Raw genomic sequence first — 22,850 nt, 5'->3', positions numbered from 1 at the left:
AACTAGAATTGGTCTTGAAATACGCTCATCATTGGTCCATGCACAGGCTACTTCCATTTCATGGATTAAGAAATTAATATTTGATAGTAAAAATCAAGGGTCTTTTGCAAGCAAATCAAAGAGGAATTTAGGGACAAGAGTGATCCAGGGCCTATTAAAGCATCTTTTTTTGCATCTCTACTTAAACTGTATTCCTGAGGGCTACACTTAGACCATAGTACTCACAGTACCCATGGCAAGTGTGCACAGAGAACCAATATGAAGAAATATATTTATAAGAGAGAGACAGACAGATACACACACACACATATACACACACACAATTTTGGATTATCCAGTGTAGCTAATTATAGCTCTACACTTATGTCTGATGCCCACCTCTCTTGTGGTTCCCTTGTCCTTAACTACATAATGCAGGGCCCTTCTTCAGCTAGAAGTTGTCCTTCTTCAACTCACTACTCAGAAAGTGATGTGATTTTAACTCGCAAGCATTCACTCAAGGAGAAAGCATTCTATTGTGAGAGGTAAGCAACTCAGGGGCTAATGTGAGATGCACATTTTGCTGATATTAGTTCAAGGCTGCCATGGCCTCTGGAGGCCTGTCCCACGTGGTGATAATTAACTTTTAATGTAAGCCTGGAGGGCAAAACACTTAAGAATTATCCAGTTTTCCCCCAACAGAATGAATAGGTAAATGCTAACATATGTTTATCAATAGCTGATGTACTTAACTATTATTAGAAAGGTAAAAAAACCTTGCTTGCTGACATGTTCTTCTATTTTTCTCAATCCAGTATTATAGAGAATTGAGTGGCTAATCTTTAGAAATGTGTAGTGAGGTCATTGAATCTTAGAGATTAGATGGCTAACAGCAAGTATGAGTCATCCCTGCTGCCACTCCCATTTCTATGTTCATTTTTGGCTGGCATTGCTAATTCATCACAGAATTGTTTTTATTGACTCTGAACTCTGCTTTAGAAGCCTTCTTAATAAAGCATTTAGAGTAGACACTTTGGTCCAATGCAACATACTTGTTATGCCAGTATTAGACTATAAATTCCCCAAGTACAGGAACCAAGGTTTCTTTGCCTCATTTATTGGCTTATCCACAAATTAAATTCATCTCACTGAAGGTGTTCAGTAATACTTGGGAAGTTAGGATCTTACTCTCCTGGTTGTCTATCTGAGTTTGCTTTGGGTTGGTGCAATCTAGAATTCTTAGATTGTTTCCTTAATCCTTAAGAATGCCCAAGAGACTGGGACCCACCCAGAAAAGGAGCAGAGCAAGGAGTTTTTCATGCAACATTTATGAATTTCTCTAGATTTTCATACCCCAAATCAGAATTCCTCTTAAAAATATCAAGCTACATAAAACTGGTATCTTCTGAATGTTTTCCGCATTTACCATGAAGTAGGCACTCTATTAGATAAGGGTCTAATTAGATAGGGATACAGCAAAATAATAATCACAGCTATGACATACTAAGTACTAAATACAGGCAGGCACTGTGCTAAATGCTTTGTAAGCATTGTATAAGCAAGAGATTCATAGTAACACTTTAGAGGAAGGTACTACCATCTCAATTTTACCGATACAGAAACTGAGACACGGAGAGGATCATAGATGACCGAGTTCGAATTTGAGGTACTTTTCTACATGCCACTATAAAGCTGTTAAATATCACATGATGCATGTACCATACTGTCTTTCTAAAAGGCAAACTAATCTGAATGCCAAAACATGTCTGGCTCCGAGTTTTTCAGAGAATGAACTTTGGACTTGTGGCACTTCTGAGAAAGTCACATGTTATCCATCAGTGTTTAGACAGATAAGCAGAGTCACTTTCAATGCAAAGGAATAAGAGAATTATTAAAATAATAAGACCTTATGTAATTGAGGGTGTTGCTGGGAAAACAAAGGTTTGGAAGATAGAGTTCCAGTTTCAAAAAGAAAGGCACTAACTAGTCCTCCTAAAGCTCCGTGCTCATTTTGAGAAAGGGAAGCTCACTGAGAGGTCTATAGGATGTGCCTCTGGGTAGACAGGTTTCTGCAGCTCTAAGGGCGAACGTCAGGTGTCACACTTAGGGCTGTAGACAGAAAGAAGGGCAGCTGGTGGAGGAGAAAAAAGAGACAAGCTACAAGCCACCAGTTCCTTCTTCATCTGTCCTGAGAGCAAATACCTTCCGGAAATAATGGTTCATGCTTCACTTCTGCCTCCCAAATCTTGATCAAATTCTTCCTGACCAACTCTTACCTGACATCCTACAGAGAAAGGGATACAGAAAGCATAATTCCCAGCTTATGCAAGATGGCAATAGAACAACCCAGCATGACTCTGCATGAGAACTGGCAGGGTGCTGTCAGTGAGATGAGTTCGGCAAGGTCAGGGTCAGATCCTATCTTTATTTAAAATGTTGATGTTTTTTCATCATGGACTTCTTATAGTAATTTTGACTTTTTTTTTAAATATTCGTTTATCTGTATTCCTGAATTTTGTGGTGCTCCCTTGATTTGTACGGTGGGTGCCTCACTTGACTCACACTGGTTCCAACCATGCCAGCTGGTCATGGTTCCTTTGCAGGTGGGGTGACTCCAACCTTCATTCTTGGGCCATTAGCCCTTCAGCCTGCATTGTGATATTATATTTATGCATTACCTTTCATCCCAGAACATGAAAGTATTAAGAAGTGCCCTAGTGGAATATATGCAATCTATATATACTCCTATCTGCCCTGATGTGGACTAGCAACCTGATTTCCCCTTCATAGGTCAACCAAACATCCCACTCAGTAAAATAACCCCCTTCTTTGAATACTGGATCACTACTATGAGTTCAGATAGTAGTCCTAGCTCCCATTTTAATAGAACCATTGCTATGTTCTCTCTTGGAATTTAAGACAATGAAAAAAGAACCCAAGGTTATAAGGATAGGAAGCAAAAATTGTGAGAGAGGCCATTCCCATTTCCATCCCTGTATCTCAAAGCCATGATTCCAGGATATTTTCCCAGTCCTAAAAGATGTTGCCATCCAGCGTGCCATAACTGAGCCATAATAAAAGCTATTCCACTATTTTATAAAGTTATCTGTTTTAAGTAGTGGAAAACATGTTACCATGACCAGTGAATTCCATAAGCAGATCTAATTGATTATAAAATCAGTTCTTGGTCAAAAGCAATATTGTACAGAAATCTATGATAATAAATAAGTCATTCTGTCTCTCCATGAATGATGCTTTGGGCAGAAGTCTTGTAGTCAGGGATGGCAAATCCAAAACCAGTTTAAGGTCTGTTCAGATAAGATCAAAACACTGCTGGGGCACCAAGCTACATGGCTGGGGTGGGAGGGAGGCATGAGGAAGAACAAGGAAAGCCTTCTTCTTTGGGAAGAAGTCCAACAAGACCACCTATTTGTGCTTTCTCACATATGATCATAATGCCAGAGACCCAACACTAGCAAAGAGCATGCTGTGAGCGGCTCTCAGGGGTGGGGTAGGGGAGAAGTGATGATCCACCATTCCCTCTTTTGACCTCAAGCCCACATGTGAGCTTTGGCTAAGCAAAGTTTGAGTACAATATTATCATGAAGCTATATTATAGTTTTATAATAAGTTATGGAATATGTATTACTACATAGACCAGTTTGTCTTCACTAGCAAAGAACACTAACTAGTTATAGGAAATCAGGACCCAGCAATACAACCTTTCTTGGTTTATGGTGATCTCTCTTTACATTATGAGGACAACTTGGTGACATTTTAATTGAAATGTGAAAGAGCCACCTACTTGATAAGGCCTCAGAAAGGAGAGTGATTTGGACTGAATGTCCCCCTCCCCCAAATATTCAAAGTTGAAATCTAATCCCCAATATGCAGTATTTGGAAGTGAGGCCTTTAGGAGGGTAGAATCCTCATGAATAAGATTAGTGCCCTGATAAGAAGAGGTCAGAGAACTAGCTCTCACTTTCTTTCCATCCTGAGAGGATACAGTGAGTAGTCAACAGTCTGGAACCAGGAAGAGGACCCTCACCAGAACCAAAACTTGCTAGAAACTTGGTCTGGGACTTTCAGCCTCCGCAACTATGAGAAACTAACTTCTACTGTTTATAAGCCACCTTGTCTATGGTACATTATTATAGTAGCCTGAAGTAAGACAAAGAGAAAAGGAAAATTAAATGCCAAATGCGTTATTCAAGGTCATGCTACTCAAAGTATAGTCCACAGACAAGCACCATCAACATCACTTAGGAACTTATTAGAAATGCATAATCTTCAGCCCCATCACAGACATACTGAACCGCAAACTACATATTAACAGGAGTCCCTGGTGATGCTGAATTAAGGTACAGCCTAAATTGTTGCCATAAAATTAAAAACACAAAGGCTTAAACAACACAGGAATTCGTGCTTCTCTCACTGAACAGTCCAATGAAGGGAGCAGGCTAGAGGAGGTAAGGAGGTTCTGCAGCACACAAAACCCAGCTTCCATCTCTGGGCCTAAAGTATCTGCTGCTGTTTTTGTCAGTTTCCACCCAGGGGGAGGAATAAAGGCAAAAGCAATCCAGGCTCACTTCTTTCTCTTAGTAGTATGACCAGAAGTGCCACAATTTATGTCCAGACCTCAGGAACACAGTTACACCTACCACAATGTAGACATAATGCTGTTTTAGGTGAGGTGAAGTGTGCTCCTCTAACCACTGGAGTCCCATTGTTCAAAAAGAAGAGAAAATCAACATCAGTCAGTAATCGGCAGTGTCTGCCACACCTTTACAAGTCAGACCGTTTTCTGTCTGACTTTGACAACTCTATGAAGAAGAAGAAGACAGTGTTAATCTCACTTTTTCACATATATTATTGCTACCAGAACCAAGACAAAACTTAATAGTTCTGGACTTGTATGATCCTGGAGCAAGGTAAGAGAAAATAGATGACTATCCTGATTTATATAGCTGAAGACATTTTATTGATAGTATGATACCTCTTATCTCTTACCAGAACTTATGAGTTCTGGGATGAGGATATCTCCCTCTTAGCTTAAAATTCTACTTTTTAAAATATGCCATATAGTTGAGAAAGTCTGCATTCCCTACAGTGTCATCTCCTCTCATCCCAGTAGGCACCAGGGTCTCCAGGAAGCTATATGATTGCCAATGGGAACTCCATCCTCAGTGTTTGCCTTGGACTGTTTCTTCATGTCTCCTTGTAAGCCACTGGTTCTTAAAACATTAAGTTCAAATTCTTCATACCTAGGCTCTTGTTTGAATCTTCCTTTACATCCAGACCAATCAACTGATCAGACAAATACCAAAATCACTCTCCCCAAACTACTATGTGCTTGGCATCTACTAGGTGCTTTAAATACTTGATGAAGGAATGAAAACCTGGAACCTCAGTTTTTCTATGACAGTGCTTCTCAGTCATTAACTTGCACCAGGATTACTGGGAAGGCATATTAATAGGCAGTTTCCGAATTAGTAGGTCCAGGGTGGGGCCTGAAATTTTGCATTTCTAACAAATTCCTAATTGATGCTGATGTTACTGGTCCAGAGACCACATTTTGAGAACCATTACTGTAGGATTAGATGAAATTCATATTATCGCCAGAAGGATCTGTTAAATGATGAAACACAGAGGTTGACAAAGGATGGTAGCATTGCCTTATCTTAGAAAAACCAAAGTCTACACTCACACAAGACACCCATATTCATCTGAGTATTTTGCCATATGCCTTGGATATCTCATCATTAAAATGGGGATCAAATGTAAGGAAGGTGCCTTCAGCTGGAGCACACAGAGTTCCCACTACATTATAGCCACCATTATTATCATAGCCATTTATACAAAAAATTAGCAGTATAGATCATTTGAATTGTAGAGTCAACAGAAAACCTTATTTCAAGGTATAATTTATTACCCACTCTCACTGTTCACAAGTAAATATATTTTCTTTCAGAATTATGTTCTATAAACACAGTAATTTGTTTAACCCCATTATGTAGATATGAGTCACTATGAAGTATGGCCCCATTATTTTATTTTAAATGCCATAAAATATCTGGTCATATATTAATCATAAGATCTTTATTACTGAATTACTTTTAGAGCCATGGTGCCAGATAATTGAAAAGGTAAAAATGTCATTCTAAAAATCAGCCCAAACTTCTCTTAATTGCAGTAATCAATTTTCAAACTTTTTGAGTTTCAACTTTGGAATTTAAAAAATTCTAGCTGTTGAAATAAATGTTTAAGTAAAACTCATGAACTAGGCTAGAATATCTTTACATACAATTCTGCTTACAAGGTGCTTTATAATCACTTTTTATCAGAGCCTCTTAATAAAAGTTCTATAAAATAGGTCAGTAATAAGTTCATAATTTTGCAAATGTAGATGATAAGGGATCTGCCTAAGGTTATACTGTACACTGGTAGCAGTTACAGATCGGAGTTTTCAGACCCTGACATTCTATTCTCCCACGCCAATCCACACTGCCTCACTACCCTGTAAATTATTGATTTAAAACCTCATTGCTACCTTAATGGGCCAGGAGGGTGTTATAAAACTTTATGAATTTACTGATTCTGACCTAGTTTATATTAATAATGCCTTATATTTTTATAGCACTTTATGGTGTTCAAAAACATTTTATATAATTTCTCGTTTGAGCCTAACACCCTCACAAGGGAGTAACCAGATTCCCTGAAGAGAAACTCTGCCCAAGATAAGAGATAAGACAAAAGTCCACTTCTCATGATTCATCCTTTCCACCTCTCCACTGATCCCTTTAGTTTATTCCAAGAACACTGGGTGAGTAACATACAGAAAAATGATCCAGTGTCAAGTCAAAGAAAAAATAGTGCTAATGTTTCAAGTGTATTACATCACTTACCCATTGGGTAAGTTCCTTAAACTCTCTGAGCCTTAGTTTGCTTATTGCTAAAATAGTGTATAGTAGGGGTGCCTGGGTGGTTCAGTTGGTTAAGTGACTGCCTTCGGCTCAGGTCATGATCCTGGAGTCCTGGGATCAAGTCCCACATCGGGCTCCCGGTTCAGCAGGGAGCCTGCTTCTCTCTCTGACCCTCTCCCCTCTCATGCTGTTTCTCTCTCTCTCTCTCTCTCAAATAAGTAAATAAATAAAATCTTTAAAAAAATAAATAAAATAAAATAAAAAAGTGTATAATAACGCCTATCTCATAAGGTCATTGGGAATACCAACAAGGTGACATATGTGAATGATTAGTGCTCAGTACATAGTAAATGCTCAGTAAATTGAAGCAATTATCACAAAAGATGAGGAGGTTGATTTCATGGGTTAAGAAGTTTCAAATTATACTACATTTAGTAAAGCTGTATAACAAGATGCATTCATATTTGAGTTGAATTTGATTACTGACTCTGGCCCTATTATCCTATTATCCTGGCCCTATGTGTTATTTTAACACATCTTTGTATTCAGTCTCCTTATCTGTAAGAATAAAATGAAGGGAGAATAACTACTTCATATGGTTTTCTAAGATTAACATTGAATAATATATGTAAGGCAATTGCACCATTCATGCTGCATGCATTTGCTTATTAAATATATTGCTTTTCTTTTTTTTTTTAAGATTTTATTTATTTATTTATTTGACAGAGAGAGACACAGCGAGAGAGGGAACACAAGCAGGGGGAGTGGGAGAGGGAGAAGCAGGCTTCCCACCGAGCAGGGAGCCCAATGCGGAGCTCAATCCTAGAATCCTGGGATCATGACCTGAGCCAAAGGCAGACGCTTAATGACTAAGCCACCCTGGCACCCAAATATATTGCTTTTCTTGTTCTTCTGAATTAGGGGGTGGGACACTCCATGAGGGGTCTTAAGTAAACCAGAGACCAGAGAAGCAATTGCTCCCTGGATAGTTCTTAAGGATATGCCCAGGAGAGAAGAAGGCTAGCTGCCTCCTTCACAACTTTTCTGAAGTTAAGTCTTACTAAAGATATTGATTACCAGCAGATTCATGGCCATTGCCTCATCTTTTTTCTAACAGCTTTGAGATATACTTCAGATACCATACAGTTTGCCCATTTGTGTGTACAATTCGATGGTTTTTGTTTATTCAGAGTTGTGCCACCATCAGCACAATCTAAATTTAGAATATTTTCATCTCACCTAAAGAAAACATTTTATTCATTAGCATTCCCTGTTCTCTTCCTCACTCCCTCCTTCCAAGTTCTAGGCAGTGACTAATTTATTTCCTGCTTCTATATATTTGCTTGTTATATAAATGTATATAACTATATAAAAGTATGCACATTAAATTTATGGTATTTTGTGTCTGGCTCCTTTCACTTCAGTGTTTTCAAGATTCATACACATGAGTACTTCATTCTTTTTTTTTATTGTTCCCCCCCAAAATTTATTGTATAGATATTCCATATTTTCTTTACTCATTCATCAGTTGATGGATATTTGAGTGGTTTGCAATTTTTAAGTATTATAAATAATTCTGCTGTGATAGGTACATATCTGTTTATAATTGCAATGGTTTCCAGATGAAACAACCCTTTTATCCTTGTAAAATATCCCTCTTTATCTCTAGAAACATTAGCGATAATGTTGAAACATTAGTTTTGTCTCACACTACTACAGACTCTACAACTCTTATGGTTACTATTTGCACAGTATACCTTTCTCCATGCTTTTACTCTCAACCTATTTGTGTATTTAAATCTAAGTGTGTCTCTTGTAGACAGCATAACATCAGTCTTACAATCTCTTTTAATTGGATTGTTTAATCCATTTATAGTTAATGTTATTATTTATATAGTTGGATATACCACCGACATCTTGCTTTTATTCCCATGTGTCTGATGTCTAAAAAGACATCAAAATGTTTCTGTGCCTTTCTTTTGCTGCTTTCTTTTGCACTAAGTGAATATTTGGTAGCATAAAATTTTAGTTACTTTAATGATTATTAATGATATTTACTTTTTGAGGTATTTTCTTGGTGGCTGCTCTCGGGCTCAAAATGCTCATCTACTGGGGCACCTGGGTGGCTCAGTTGGCTAGGGGTCCGACTCTTGATTTCAGCTCAGGTCATGATCTCAGGGTCCTGGGATCTGCCCCCATTGGGCTCCTTGCTCAGCAGTGAGTCTGCTGGAAATTCTCTCTCTACCTCCCCCACTACAATTCCCCCCTGCCTGTGAACTTGCTCTCTCTCTCTCTCTCTAAAATAAATGAATAAATCTTTTAAAAAAAATGTTCATCTACTCATCATACTATATTTATTCTAATTTCAGAAAGATTTAGAAATTTTACTCCTGGTTTCTCTTCTCTTTTTTGTGCTCTTATTGTATACATATTGCATCTACATCTATGAAGAATTCAAAAGCAAACTTTTATTATTATTTTATATAATCATATCTTTTTAAAAAGCTAAAAAAAGAAAGCAGAGCAATAACATACTTATAGAATTTATTACATTGATTTTCTTAATTACCCTTTTTAGTTCTCTTCGTTTCTTATTATGGATACTTTCTAGTGTCATTCTCTTACTATAATAGAGCTTTACATCTTGTTGCCACCTGTCTCTTTGGTCATGTTATTTTCAAAAATCATACATTTCTAAATATTATAAACCCCACAATTCATTAAATTGTTTTTTAAGTCAATGAAAAGAAAAAGTAATCAAATTGATTTGTTTTTTTATAATTACTACATACTTATTTTTCCAGAGCTCCTCACTTTTTCATGTGGATTTATTCAAAGTACTGTTTGGTTACTTGCTTTCAACCTGAAGAATTTCAATATTTCTTGTAAGATACGTCTACTAGAAACAAATTTTCCCAGTTTTTGTTTATTTGAAAATGTATTTATTTTATTGAAAATGTCACCTTCATTTTTGAAAGACTGTCGAAAGATGATTGATAGTTCCCCACTCTCCACCGTCAGGATCTTGTATATGTCTTACCACTGCCTTTGGCCACCATTGTTTCTGATAGAAAATCAGCTATTCTATTATTGAGAGTCCTCTTATATATATATGATGAGTCACTTTTTCTCTTTTCAAGATTTCCTCTTTCTCTTTATCTTTCAATGTACTGATTATGCTGGGTTTGGGTGTGGATTTCTGTGTTTATCCAAAATTGGACTGAATTTCTTGAATTGGAGTTCACTGAGTTTTTGGATATGTGGATTAATGTTTCTTTTAATCAAATTTTGGAAGTCTTCAGCTATAATTTTTTTTTAGTTTTTTTCTCCTCCTTTTTCTTCTCTCCTGGTATTCTCAATACACACTTGTTGGTATATTTATGGTGTATTACATTTCTCAGAGGTCCTGAACATATTTCTTAATTATTCCTTCTCTATGTTCTTCACATTGCATGATCTATATTCAAATTCATTGACTTTTTCTTCTCATACTCAAATCTACTTTTGAGATGTGAATTTTTCATTTCAGTTATCAGACTTTTCAACTCCAGAATTTCCATTTTTTAAAAGTTTCTTCTCCTTATTGATATTTTCTTAGATAAGGTATTGTCATCAAGTTCCTATAATCCTTTATAAAATGAGCATACTTGTAAGCTGCTTTCAAGTCTTTGTCTGGTAAATCCAACATATGGTTCTCTAAAAGGCAATTTATATTGCCTGATTTTTTTTTTTTTTTTACTTTGAATGGGTCACACTTTCCTGTTTCTTTGTATATCTCATTTTTGATGTTGTTGAAAATTGGACATTTTAGATAATACATTGTAGCTGCCACTTGTAGATAACTGTTCTTCTCCCTCTGGGGCTTGTTGTTGTTTGCTCTGATCCAAAAATGGCTCTCCTTTACCCTCCCTTTCCTTTGGTATCTCTGTTATGCTTCTTGTTCTAGTCTCACTGATCACTCCTTAAATGCTTCTTTGATGGTTCCTTGTTTCCTTCCATCATAGTAAAGCTTTCCCATATATTTTTCTTTATCTTTCCTTGGAAACTCTGACTTCTGTCTACATACTCCTTGTTGGTGTTTTCATTTACTCCTGTGGTTCCAGGTTTCAAGTGTCTGTTATCCTTGACTCATTTCTCTTTTAAGCTTCCACACTGTCAGCTGACAAGTCCCTTTGAGTCTACCTCTCTGACATCTGTAATTCTTTATCATTTTCTCTTACACCTATAAATAATACCCTGAATTGTCTCCTGCTTTTAGTCTCCATCACTCTTCTACATAATATTGACAGAATATTCTTCTTTAAGTACAGTTGAATTATGACCCTCTCTGCAGTCCCTGCCCCAAAACCTATGGAAAGAAAGAGACAGGGAGAGAGAAATGGAAGGGAGAGAGGGATGAAGGAAGAGATAAGTTCAGGCTCAGACTTCAAGCTACTTTACCTTCTCATCCAAAACAGATTTTTCTCTATCAACATTCCATTATGTATCAAAGGATGTGTTCCACTTGCACACCTATGTATACATTGTCACCTCCATATAGATACTTGCTCCTTATCTCTTGCTTAGTGAAATTTTCTCTATCATTCAAGAACATTCTCAAATGGATGGAGCTGCTCCTCATTCTATAAACTGGAATAGGTTTCTCTCTCAACCCGCATAACACTTGTTTGTATCATCTGCATGTCACAGTTAAATAGTATATTATAAGGTTGTCGGTATACACATTTCAGTTCTTCTACTCCTTGAGGGTGGATATTATTTTATTTATATCATGATACCTAACCAAGCACATTTAACATTCATATTTATATAAAAGTGAATTTATTCAAGAGGATCTCAGATAATGATGATTATTATACTGCCACTGAGAACTTATCCATCTGATTAATTTTATTTTTTAATATGTAAGTATTTTTTAATTGAAGTTAGTTGACACATCTGATTAATTTTAACCCTTTCACAGTAGCCAGGTTGGAAAGTTCTACATTTAACCTAAAATGTTACCACTATTTTAATATTTGTGAATAATCTGAAAACAACCAACAGACTCTCTGGCCTGCCCTCTGTAGGACACACACAGGGAAAGTAGAGCTGGGAGGTGAGCTCCAGTCACGCTCTGCGGTTGCCGGTGGTGCATTGGGAGGAGCGAGAGGCTGCCCGGTGAGAGCCTGGAGGTGAGGGGAATGGCCTCACTCCCGGGGTAGTGTGGGGCGGGTGGATCGATCACCCCAACTTACCCCAGGTCTGCCGGAACTGATCAAGAAAGCAGTCCCACGTGAAGGTCTCCTCCAGTGGGGAGGACACCCCGGCTGTTCCGCCAAGGTCTTGCAGGCGTGAGTATCAAGGCTGTGAGTCTTTTGGGGACAGGCACACAGGCATGCCCAGAGGAAAGAAATAAGGGACGCCAGTAAAGACCCACATTTAGCGCTATTGAGTACCTTCTAGGTTAAACCCTCAAAGCACTCCTGTGATTAAAGCCACATCATTTCAATAGTTCATTCTTCCGTCCATGCCAAATGGATCATGGGGAAGGTGATTGGAAGAGCAATCAAAAAAACAGCTAAAGTGTTTTGGATCCCTATTTATTAAAGTACTTTAATAAGCGAAAAACCTTTGCTCACGATGCTCTTCAGCAGTGCACATTTGGGGATATGGTGCTTCTCAAAGCTCTACCTGTTCCACAAACAAAGCGCATGAAACATGAACTGGCCGAGATCATTTTCAAAATTGGACAAGTCATAGATCCATTGACCAGTAAACCCTACCTACCTGGAAAGACCAGTCAGCTTGGAAACCACCTACTTAACCAAAAATCTGGGAGAACTCAATAGCTCTTCAGCACAGTGAAAGACGATTGGAAGAAGGAGCCAAAGGGGAAGATTTACAAGTTTGCTTTATGAAAAAAGAAATTTTTCTAAGTTTCATTACAAACGGTCCAATTTCTCTTCTGGTTTTTATGGAGTAGCTAAAAGTAAATGAAGTAAAGGCCTTGTTAAAATTTTTCATAAAAGTTTAAGGTCATGTTTTAAATTTCCTTTTCATTGGACATACGTTCCTCTTACAGTAAGTGTGTCTAGCAGTCCCTTGCATTGCTGTGTAAGCTCACTGTTTTAGAAGGTGTATTTTTTTTTCATTCAGAGGAATCTTGAATTTATCTTAGAATCTTTATTTGGGGAGGAAAAATCTTTTGATATAAAACAGATAAGACTGCAGTAAGTGAATATTTATTTTTGGTATCATATATTTGAAATTAATTTTTTCTCTAATTTAACCAGTTACAAATGGAAATAATCAACAGATTTTATCAGAATAAAGTCTGTATTAAGAATGTTGACACATAGAAAATAAAACTTGAAAATTCAAAAAAAATCTAAAATCAAGTTGTTTTTGTTTTGGTTTTCTTTTTTCTATGAGTGCCTATAACAAATAATGCAGTACCTGGTACATAGTAGGTCTGTTAATTTAAATGACTAAATGAACAAAGAAACATTTTTGGCTTACCGTTTTTAATTTGTGGCTCTAACAAGTGTCTTTAATAATGGCAAGTGTTTGTTTTTTTGATGATGGCTTCTCTTTTTTTGAAAATAGCCAACAATAATGAGATTAGTTTGGTGCATAATATTAGTAATCAATTTATTAAAGCAATTTTAACCGCAAGAATGAAAAATAATGAAGAGGTTGATTTTTATGCCAATTCCAAAATCTTTCTTTTTAACTAATTTGCCAGGCACAGTATTTCTTTAGTCATAACTTATATTAATTCCATTAGAAGCATTTAGAAATAATCTGTTTCTGTTGTTGCCTATTTTGTACTCTGATTTGTTATTTCAATGATACTACTTAAAAACTTATTCTTTTGTGGGGTGACTGGGTGGCTCAGTCAATTAAGCTTCCCACTCCTGATTTTGCCTCAGGTCATGATCTCAGAGTCATGGGATCGAGCCCCATGTTGGGCTCCATGCTCAACAAGTAGTCTTCTTGAGATTCTCTCTCTTCCTTCTCCTTCTGCCCCTCCCTCTGCTTGCACACACTCTCTCTCTCTCTCAAATAAATAAATAAATAAATAAATAAATAAATATCTTTTAAAAACTTACTCCTGGGGCACCTGGGTGGCTCAGATGGTTAAGTGTCTGCCTTCATCTCGGGTCATGATCCCAGGGTCCTGGGATCAAGCCCCACATTGGGCTCTTGGCTCAGTGGGGAGCATGTTTCTCCCTCTCCTTCTGCCTCTCCCCCTGCTCATGCTCTCTCTCTCTCTGTATCTCTGTGTCTCAAATGAATAAATAAAATCTTTAAAAAAATTGAAATAAAACTTAAAAAAATAAAAAACTTACTCCTTTGTCTATTTCTTCAATGTTATCTTCCAATATCTGAACCAATTTAAGTAATAAAGCATATGTATTTAAATCACATTTCAAATGAAGTCAGGATTGGACACCATGCTCGATCAAGCTCTGAATACGTGGGGTTTACAAGTGGGAACTATGTGGATATGATTCAATTGAAATTGAGACAAACACTTCTTTATATAGCTTTATGTACAGCTAGGGAAGATATTATAACAAACTAAACCATTAACATGATTCACAATAGTCAGTTTTGGACAGTTGTTTTTCTTCCTTGCCCTTTATCAAACAAAATACAATGATCTTGTATCATTGTGTGATTAAAGATGTACATGTTAAGAGAAGTTGAATTTTAGATTACCTAGGGAAAAGTACAAGTCAAATGAGATTTTTAGAAGCAGCAGATATTTAGGATGGTTTATAAATAGCCCTGTCTGCAAGGAGGGTGACAGAGTGAGAGTCCTCTACAATTAATAGGGATAAAACTTCTCCCTTTCAGTTCTTTTGTGGTTCTGTTATTCTAAAATGATAATAAGAAGCAGTAAAACCTGTATATAATCTGGAGGATATTTGTTTTACTCCAAACATACTCAGCATTTCATTGGATCATTAGCTCCACATGGAAAAATATATGTCATGTTATTTTCTTTGAACCTGTGCCACAATTTTTGCCATAATTCCAGAATGTAGTTGGGTATGTAATTCATTTTTGCTGAAATGAACATATTAGTTTAAAATATTGGGATGAGAAGTATGTTTTTATTTGGAAACACTAAAATATTAGATAATGGAAATTCAATGCTGCCTCTTCTCACAGTCCAGCATTCCTTAAGAATATTCCATAGAATACTTTATACCCTTTCCTTAAAAAAAAAGAAGGTTCTGCATTCAAATAAACTATGAAATTTAACTATCTTTCTTAGTGATTCATAGTTTTGGCCCAAAATGTCACTGAAATGTCCTAAAATGAAGAAATCAGTTTAACTGTTTTATCCAAGCTTCCCCCCGCCAAAAAAATTATTTTGATCCTGGAAACTCTTTTGCAAGGAATTCTTATTAATATTTCACAAACATTCTGTAGCATTTACTTTGAGAAAGGCCGCCAAGCATCCATTTCTGAAATACATGGCTGTGTAATTTAATCTAGCCCTATGCAGTCTAGAAGAATCTAGAGGGGTATGAAGAATTTCTGGCTCATGATTTGCTTAAGTTTGTGTTGTCAGAGCATTCTCCTTCAAGGACTTCAAATGATTGCATACTTCTGGTTTGGCTGGCCAATGGTGGAAAACACATCAGAGATGCTGTGCTGCATTAAGGCAATTCTGTCTCTCTTCTACTATAGTTAAGAAGACTTGTTGGCTTTTTTCCACATTCTGCTCCCATTCACAGATGAGCATTAGAGAGAATTTGGAAATGGAAGGCCCTTATGTCTGCTGTGAACAGGGTCAATTCAGTGTGGCAGCTGTGAGCTGGTGACATAGACTTATATTGACACAACCCACTTTTTTGCTGCAGAATCACAAAGTGAAAGCACCCGGGGCTCTTCTGCCGTTTTCAATAAGATACGAATTTTTCTCTTCCTTGTATTAAGCAGAGATCTGTCATCTTGACTTGTACACTAAATGGTCCATTCTGACTGCCTTGTTTGTGTCCAATCCCAGCCAGAATCCAGAAACATGTGTTAACATTCGGCATGTTTGGGGGCTAGTTGGAAGGGCCTGAGGCAAGACTCCCTGATGCCTGCTGGAGGCTAGTCAATAATCATTAGCCCTTCAAGTGGTGGATGCCCAACATAAACTGTATTTATTTATTTAAAAAAAAAATCTTTACTTTAAGCCACAGGGAAAGGCATTTTAGAGAAGGCAGTTTCCCTGCAGTTACTAGATTGTAATAAAGACATAGTTATGAGGGAGGGGGAGGCTCAGAGGGAGTACTGTTCTCAACAGAAAGAATGGGAAGTCATCAAAATTAATTAATGAGGCTATGTATAGCAATGTCACTTAGTAGCTTCAGTTATTTTTTCATAGCCAACCTTCAAAAGTTCACCACTCACACCAAAAAAAAAAAAAAAAAAGATCTCTTTGCAAAGGGGAATCACCAGTATGCAAAATAATGCATCAAGTTCTTCTATATACAAAACACTCCATTGGTTAAATTAAGAAATTAAATATGATCACTGACTTGGTGCTTTCACTCTGAAAGAGACAAACTGAGGACATTGCAATTAATAAAAGAATATACAGAAACACAGACAACTTTGTAAATATTGGTCATATCTAAGTTAAATAAGGTATCTTTTCTATAGCACTTTTTCTTTATTTCAGTAGTGGAAAGTGAAGAATCTTTATTGCATACAGAGCTTACTGAATAAGAAATTATGCATTTATTGATGCTTTTTTACCCCTTTTAAATTTCTCTCCAGGGCGCCTGGGTGGCTCAGATGGTTAAGTGTCTGCCTTCAGCTCAGGTCATGATCTCAGGGTCCTGGGATCGAGTCCCGCATCAGGCTCCCTGCTCCTTGGGAGCCTGCTTCTCCCTCTGCCTCTCTCTCTCTCTCTCTCTCTGTCTCTCATGAATAAATAAATAAAATCTTTTAAAATAAATAAATAAATAAATAAATAAATAAATAAATAACTTTCTCTCCAAATTCTAATGCTATAACCTATACTACACCATCTATAAGACAGGGAAGCCCATCAAATGAGCTCTGGAGTACACGTGAATTCATTCATCCTTTACTGAAAGAAAAACTGTGATTCTCTACTTTGAACCCAGCTCTGTGCCAGGAAAATTCCTCCTAATATAAGGACAACAACTTTCAGCCAATAAAGATAACTAGCAATGCAGCTATTGGAGTACTTTTCCCAAAGAGTAGGTAAATAGTAAGAATCTCAAATCTAAGCCCATTAATTTGTTGGCTTTTATTGATATAATTTATGCATAGTATTGGTGTCAATTTTCAACCTAAGAATATGAATTAGTATGCATTTCTTCTGGCCTATTTTTTAGGCCCTTACTCAGATAACATTTCCACTTGAAGCTTTGCCTAAAAAGCATTCCCTATAGAACTAAGTTTCTCCTCGGACTTGGGCTGAGAAGCCAACGAGAAGGAAATAAGGCAAAGATGAAATAAAAGGATCCAGGGGGGAAGCTACAAGGACTCAGGATGAGGGCAGCAGAACTGCCACTGGGCTGAAGCCAGGGTAGAGTCAAGCACCTTGCAAAGTAAAGAGCCTTGGAGGAGAGGCATAACACATCCAATCATAGTCCACTTGAAGCATCAAGATGCAAAGCAGAAAGATGGGAGAAAGCTACAAAACAAGGCAGAAAGAAGGATTATCTGAACAAGGGAATGGAATCTGAAGGAAGGGAGTGGGCAGACCACAAGTGAACTCACTGAGACTTTGGTGTGAAGCTCTCAGTTACTTCTGGTGGTGGCCTTAGATTATTAAGAATGCTGAACTGGTAAAAATAAGGAGGACTGGGACATAAATAGAGGTAAATTACAAGCATGGAAGGCATAAAACCTGGATGTGAATATTACTTCCAATTTCCACTAATTATTATTTATGCTACTTTAGGCAAATTGCCTAACTTCTCTCAGAGTCCTAGGGTTCTCTATTTGGAAAATAATAATCCACCTTACCTCACTGCTTATGATAAGATTAAATAGCAATGTACGTAATGTGCAAAACACAGTAATTAGGATATATAAATATGCAGTAGTAAATGGTTAGCTGGTGTTGTTAAATTTTTTTTAAGATTTATTTATTTGAGAGAGAGTGAGCGAGCGAGCATGAGCAGGAGGGGTAGAGAGAGAGAGAGAGAGAATCTCAAGCAGACTCCGCACTGAGCATGGAGCCCAAAACAGGGCTCAATACCAGAACCCCAAGATCATGACTTGAGCTGAAACCAAGAGTCTGACCCTTAACCAACTGTGCCACCCAGGGGCCCCTGTTAATATTTTTAATTTGACAGTAATAATATCATAGAAGAACTTCGAGTTCCTACAGACATTGTGGCAAAGTAAGAAGAAAATAAGTATTCTAAAGCCCATAGTCAAGTAAGAGCTAAGCAGAGCTTTGGATTCCATTCACTTGCATTTTCTTTTCTCTCCCAGGTTGTGAAAATATATAATGATGGTCAAGGTCAACACAATATGGAGAAACATATATATGGAAAAGCATAGTAAGAATCATCAGAGAGCACGACGTGTAGTGTATGGGGAAGACCTATCCTAAGGTGCTGATAATAAAATGAGAAACTATCCAGAATCTACAAGCCCATAATATTTGGTCGTTTCAATGCAAACTGTATTTAAAAGACTGTATTTAAATGACTGGTGCTGGACTCTTAAACCTGACATACAAAGGTAAAATGATTGATATTTGATTCACTTCAGCTCTAGCTCATCTCTGGGCAGAAATTCCACTTTTCTTGAATGGTATTATGGATCTGACGTTCTAGGTTTTTTTGTTTTTTTTCTTTTTTAGACCAACGTGTTTTAAAAGGTATTATAATCAGTCATGAATTAGAGTTATTTGTCTTCCTTCCCTTAGCAGAGTGGTTTGCATAGAATAAACCACAATTTTGGCTTGTTGAGTTAATGAATAGGGGATCTTGTAGGTAGTAGGATCCATCTCTTATTCTTTTTTATATCACCCTTTATATGGAGTCTGACGTGTAAAAAATGTGAAAACTACAAATTTGAATTACATGATGATTGAATTGCTGCTGGTTTTACTTTCTAGCACTTTAACTTTTATTTGATTTCAAGATTCCCATAATAAATTTCCATATTTTTGACCACTACACTTGAGTTCCTCCTCCAAGCATATCTGGATCTAGTATGGGTCTTTCCTATTTTGGTGACAAATTCCAAGTATATCAGGAAAGTATAATTAAAAACTCCCCCTTTCATAAACTGTTACATAATTTGCAAACCAATCAGTGTTTCTAAGTTTGAATGAATAGCTCTACTGCAATCCTAAAAAGTAACTTTTTATTCTTTAGCTCTTTACAAACGTACACACACAGAGACACACACACAGCATACTACATGAACTATGGAGCAAGAAGTCATAACCTTAAATCGACTTTGGCCAATTAGAGTGCTGTTAATATAGATGTATTTTGTTGATTCACTCTCTCAAGGAGTTTTTTAGGAAAAACTAAATTGCAGCTCATTTATAATTCAACATTATTTTCTCAGATTAGAATTGTTTACCGCATGTGTCGGAATGGGATTGCCAACAGAATAGAGAAAAGCAATCAAGCCTTTTCTCATGAACACCAAACAGAAGCCCTGCTGGGGACAAACCCAGTTGAAAGCTACAGCATCAGTTTGGGAAAAACCCCTTCCCAAAACTATTTCCAGAAGCCAGGATGTGGAAAGAGAGAAAACTGTTAAAAATCTTTTTGCGGGGGTACCTGGGTGGCTCAGTGGGTTGACATCCAGCTCTTGGTTTCGGCTCAGGTCATGATCTTGGGGTCATGGAATGGAGCCCCGTGTCTGGCTTGCGCTCAGTAAGGAGTCTGAGATTCTCTCTTCCGCTCTCTCTGCCCCTCCCTGCCACATTCTCTCTCTCTTTTTCTCTCAAATAAATAAATAAATCTTAAAAAAATATTTTGCAATCATGTCAAAACATAAAGCAATGGTTCTACTTAGAGGGGCTCTCTAAGTTTGTAATAGCAGTTTCAATTCCATTATGCTTAATAAATTAGAATTTACTGTGGAGCAATAGAAGTAAATGCACAGAAGCAAGGTTAATGTTTAAGTAACGCCCAGAGGCCCTAAAGAGTGTGAGAAACATTGAAGGAAAGAAACAATGAGTGCCTGCAATGTAACAGCATGGGTGTCTCATGGACAAGGATCAGAGGAAGGTGTGTATGAGTAGAAATTCTGTTCAAACCATGCAGGTCTATAAGGCTTCTGCTGGGCTTTCAATATCTACAGTTGGACTAAAACAGGTTAGGTTCTCATTTTCTAACCTCTCCCCAGAGAATTATCATTCTACTGTCTTTGCTGGCTCCTGACGTCAATTCTTTTTCTTTCCCTATCACTTCTTGCCTCTTCAGTTCGATATCCAAGCAGTTTTTCTCACTATGATCCAGACATTCTGTCCCAGATGGACCACCCACTGAAATGCCCCCTAGCTCAGCCCTCCCCTTCCCTCTGTCATATGGACTGGATTGCTGGGTAGAAAGAGATAAATAAATAATGGAGCAGAAAGGAACTGCTCATTGGAATGTTCACCAGCCAGCTGCTGTGGCTCACACTTTCCTTTTTAGATTTCTCACCTTACAGTCATTTGTGGAAACCCCCTGTGGGTGGATAGTTTTCTACTTTCCTTTGACGTGGGTCAGAACCCCAAATTAAATAGCCAAATATCCCAGATACTCCCTCTTTCAAACACGTCTACAGAACCTGAATCAGGCAATAGTACCAATTAGAACAAACAAGGGTAAAGATGGTAATGCTTTTATTCTTATCAGAAGTTATCTAATCAATACGTAATCATTTATCTCACCTTTGTTACTTGAGCCCCACCCTGATTTCTTCATCACAACATCAAGAAAGGACTTTTCCTACTGATTCTCTGCAGGAAGCCAGAGAATCAACAGTGCAACTCACATTCGTAAACCGCCTCAGTATTTCCAAGAAGTTTTATATAAATTATCTCATTAAAGATTGGGATTCAGTAGGAACCATCTAGTCCAACCTATCATTTTTCTTCATATTCTGCAATAAAGCAGAAGATGGCAAATGTTTTCAGTACACGGTCAAAGAAATATTTTAGGCTTTGCGTACCATCCCGTCTCTGTTGTAGGGTGAAAGTCACCACAGACAGTATATAAACAAATGCGAGTTAAGTGTTCCAACAAAACTTTGCAAAAACAGGTGGAGGGCTGGACTTGGTCAATGGTCTGTTATTTGCCAACCCGTGCTATAAAGGGTTTGTTTACTAATCTCTAAATATATCTTGTGTTTTCCCATCTCTTTGTACTTGCACATGGCTGTTGCTTAGCCTACATGTCCCTTTGTACAAACTAGAAAAAGGAAAAATGTGCCTCCTCTGAGACAACAATTTCGATAGAGACTAGCCCTTGGGAAGAATGAATTAGAAAAAGATTTTAAGCTCTTTCAGGGTCAGGGTCATATCTAGGTATCCAACTATAAGGCACTTAACAATTAATATTGCTGATTTTGATAAAGAAGAAACAATACAGCTTCAGGAATACCTCATGTCCTTTGAACTTAGAATATCAGATTAATTCTTATGCATCTAAATTATTTTCCAGCTTTCTGTTTATATGGGAATTAAAAGGGGTTGTGGCAATTCACAGTTCCCAAATACAGAGTATGAGAGGCCAATATAGTAGGGATTTTTTTTTACTTTGCAGCATCTGAAACTTTTCATTTATTTGGAGATTTCTCCCCCAAATGGATCTTGGCAAAAGACAAAGTTCATCTTCAATATAACACACGAACAAACCAGAACTATTTTTTCAAGCCTCTCCTGCAGCTGGCATGGAGATATGACTACATTTTATCAATCACATGGACTCACCTTAGACTTTGGACCTGGAGCCTCATGACACAAGAGAGAACCCATGGCAGAACCACTCTTGAGGCCACAGCAGCTATACCTAGGGGTCAGAGGTGGTCGCTAAGCCTGTAGGGTAGGTAGTAACATCACCAGACAGGACCTCTCCTGTAATTTTATCTGTGATTAGGTCTGCTGCTTAGTTTCTCTTATTTTGCTCATTACGTGAGCTTGGTTGGCCAGCCTTCTTGGATACTTTACAAACTCAATAATTTTCCAATAAATTGCTTTTTTCTGATAAATCACTAAGATGCTTGCAATGAAGGAGTTAGTTGATACAGCCTTTTCCTCCACATTCTCACCAATAGATGTGATAGCTCTTATTAAAACTTTACCAGTGTGATAAAGAAAAAAATATATCTTATTACTGGATAATTTTTAGATACCAGACTCCTAGAGTAATTGGATGCATTTCTTTATTAATTTTTAACCATTTAAATTTCCTAGAACTGTACTTATTTATCATCCCTTCCCAATAAGCTTTACCATACTCTTTAATATCAGATTTTTAATTTTTTTCCTTACTTATTTTCAGGATACTATTTATAATGTGGATAATGCTATGTTAAATTTTTTAATTCTGGAATTTGTTTTTGATGCACTACATAAAGGGACACTGCAAAGTGGGGGTGGGTGTTATTATCATTACATAGTTGACCATTTATCTCAACAACATTCTTAGACTTTTCTCCTTTCTCTACTTCTTTGTAAGATTGGGCAAGTTTTTTGTTTGTTTGTTTGTTTTAACAATTCTAAATCTCAAAATGTTTATCTCTCAGAATACTTATTACCATGTAATTTAAGAATTCTCTAATTATGCCATTTATTCAGTGTGATCATTATACGCAATGTTAGGAGAATAAGAAAGAATGAGAGACTTGATAGTATTTTATGGTAGTAAGAGTCTGCAGTTAAGAAATGAATACATCTCATATAACAGGAGGCAGAGCAAGGTGGCGGAGGAGTAGGAGACCTGGATTTCGTCTGGTCCCAGG

The 22,850-nt window shown here is 37.2% G+C and overlaps 1 pseudogene; it reads left to right on the top strand.

Moving 5' to 3' along the window:
* The first annotated feature begins 411 nt into the window (after positions 1–411).
* On the top strand, positions 412–12,749 carry LOC113927950 (annotated as a pseudogene).
* The last annotated feature ends 10,101 nt before the right edge of the window (positions 12,750–22,850 follow it).

The sequence above is a fragment of the Zalophus californianus genome, chromosome 7, assembly GCF_009762305.2.
Source record: "Zalophus californianus isolate mZalCal1 chromosome 7, mZalCal1.pri.v2, whole genome shotgun sequence".
Taxonomy (NCBI): domain Eukaryota; kingdom Metazoa; phylum Chordata; class Mammalia; order Carnivora; family Otariidae; genus Zalophus; species Zalophus californianus.
The sequence above is the reverse complement of the archived record's forward strand: the minus strand, read 5'-3'. Positions and strand labels throughout refer to the sequence as shown.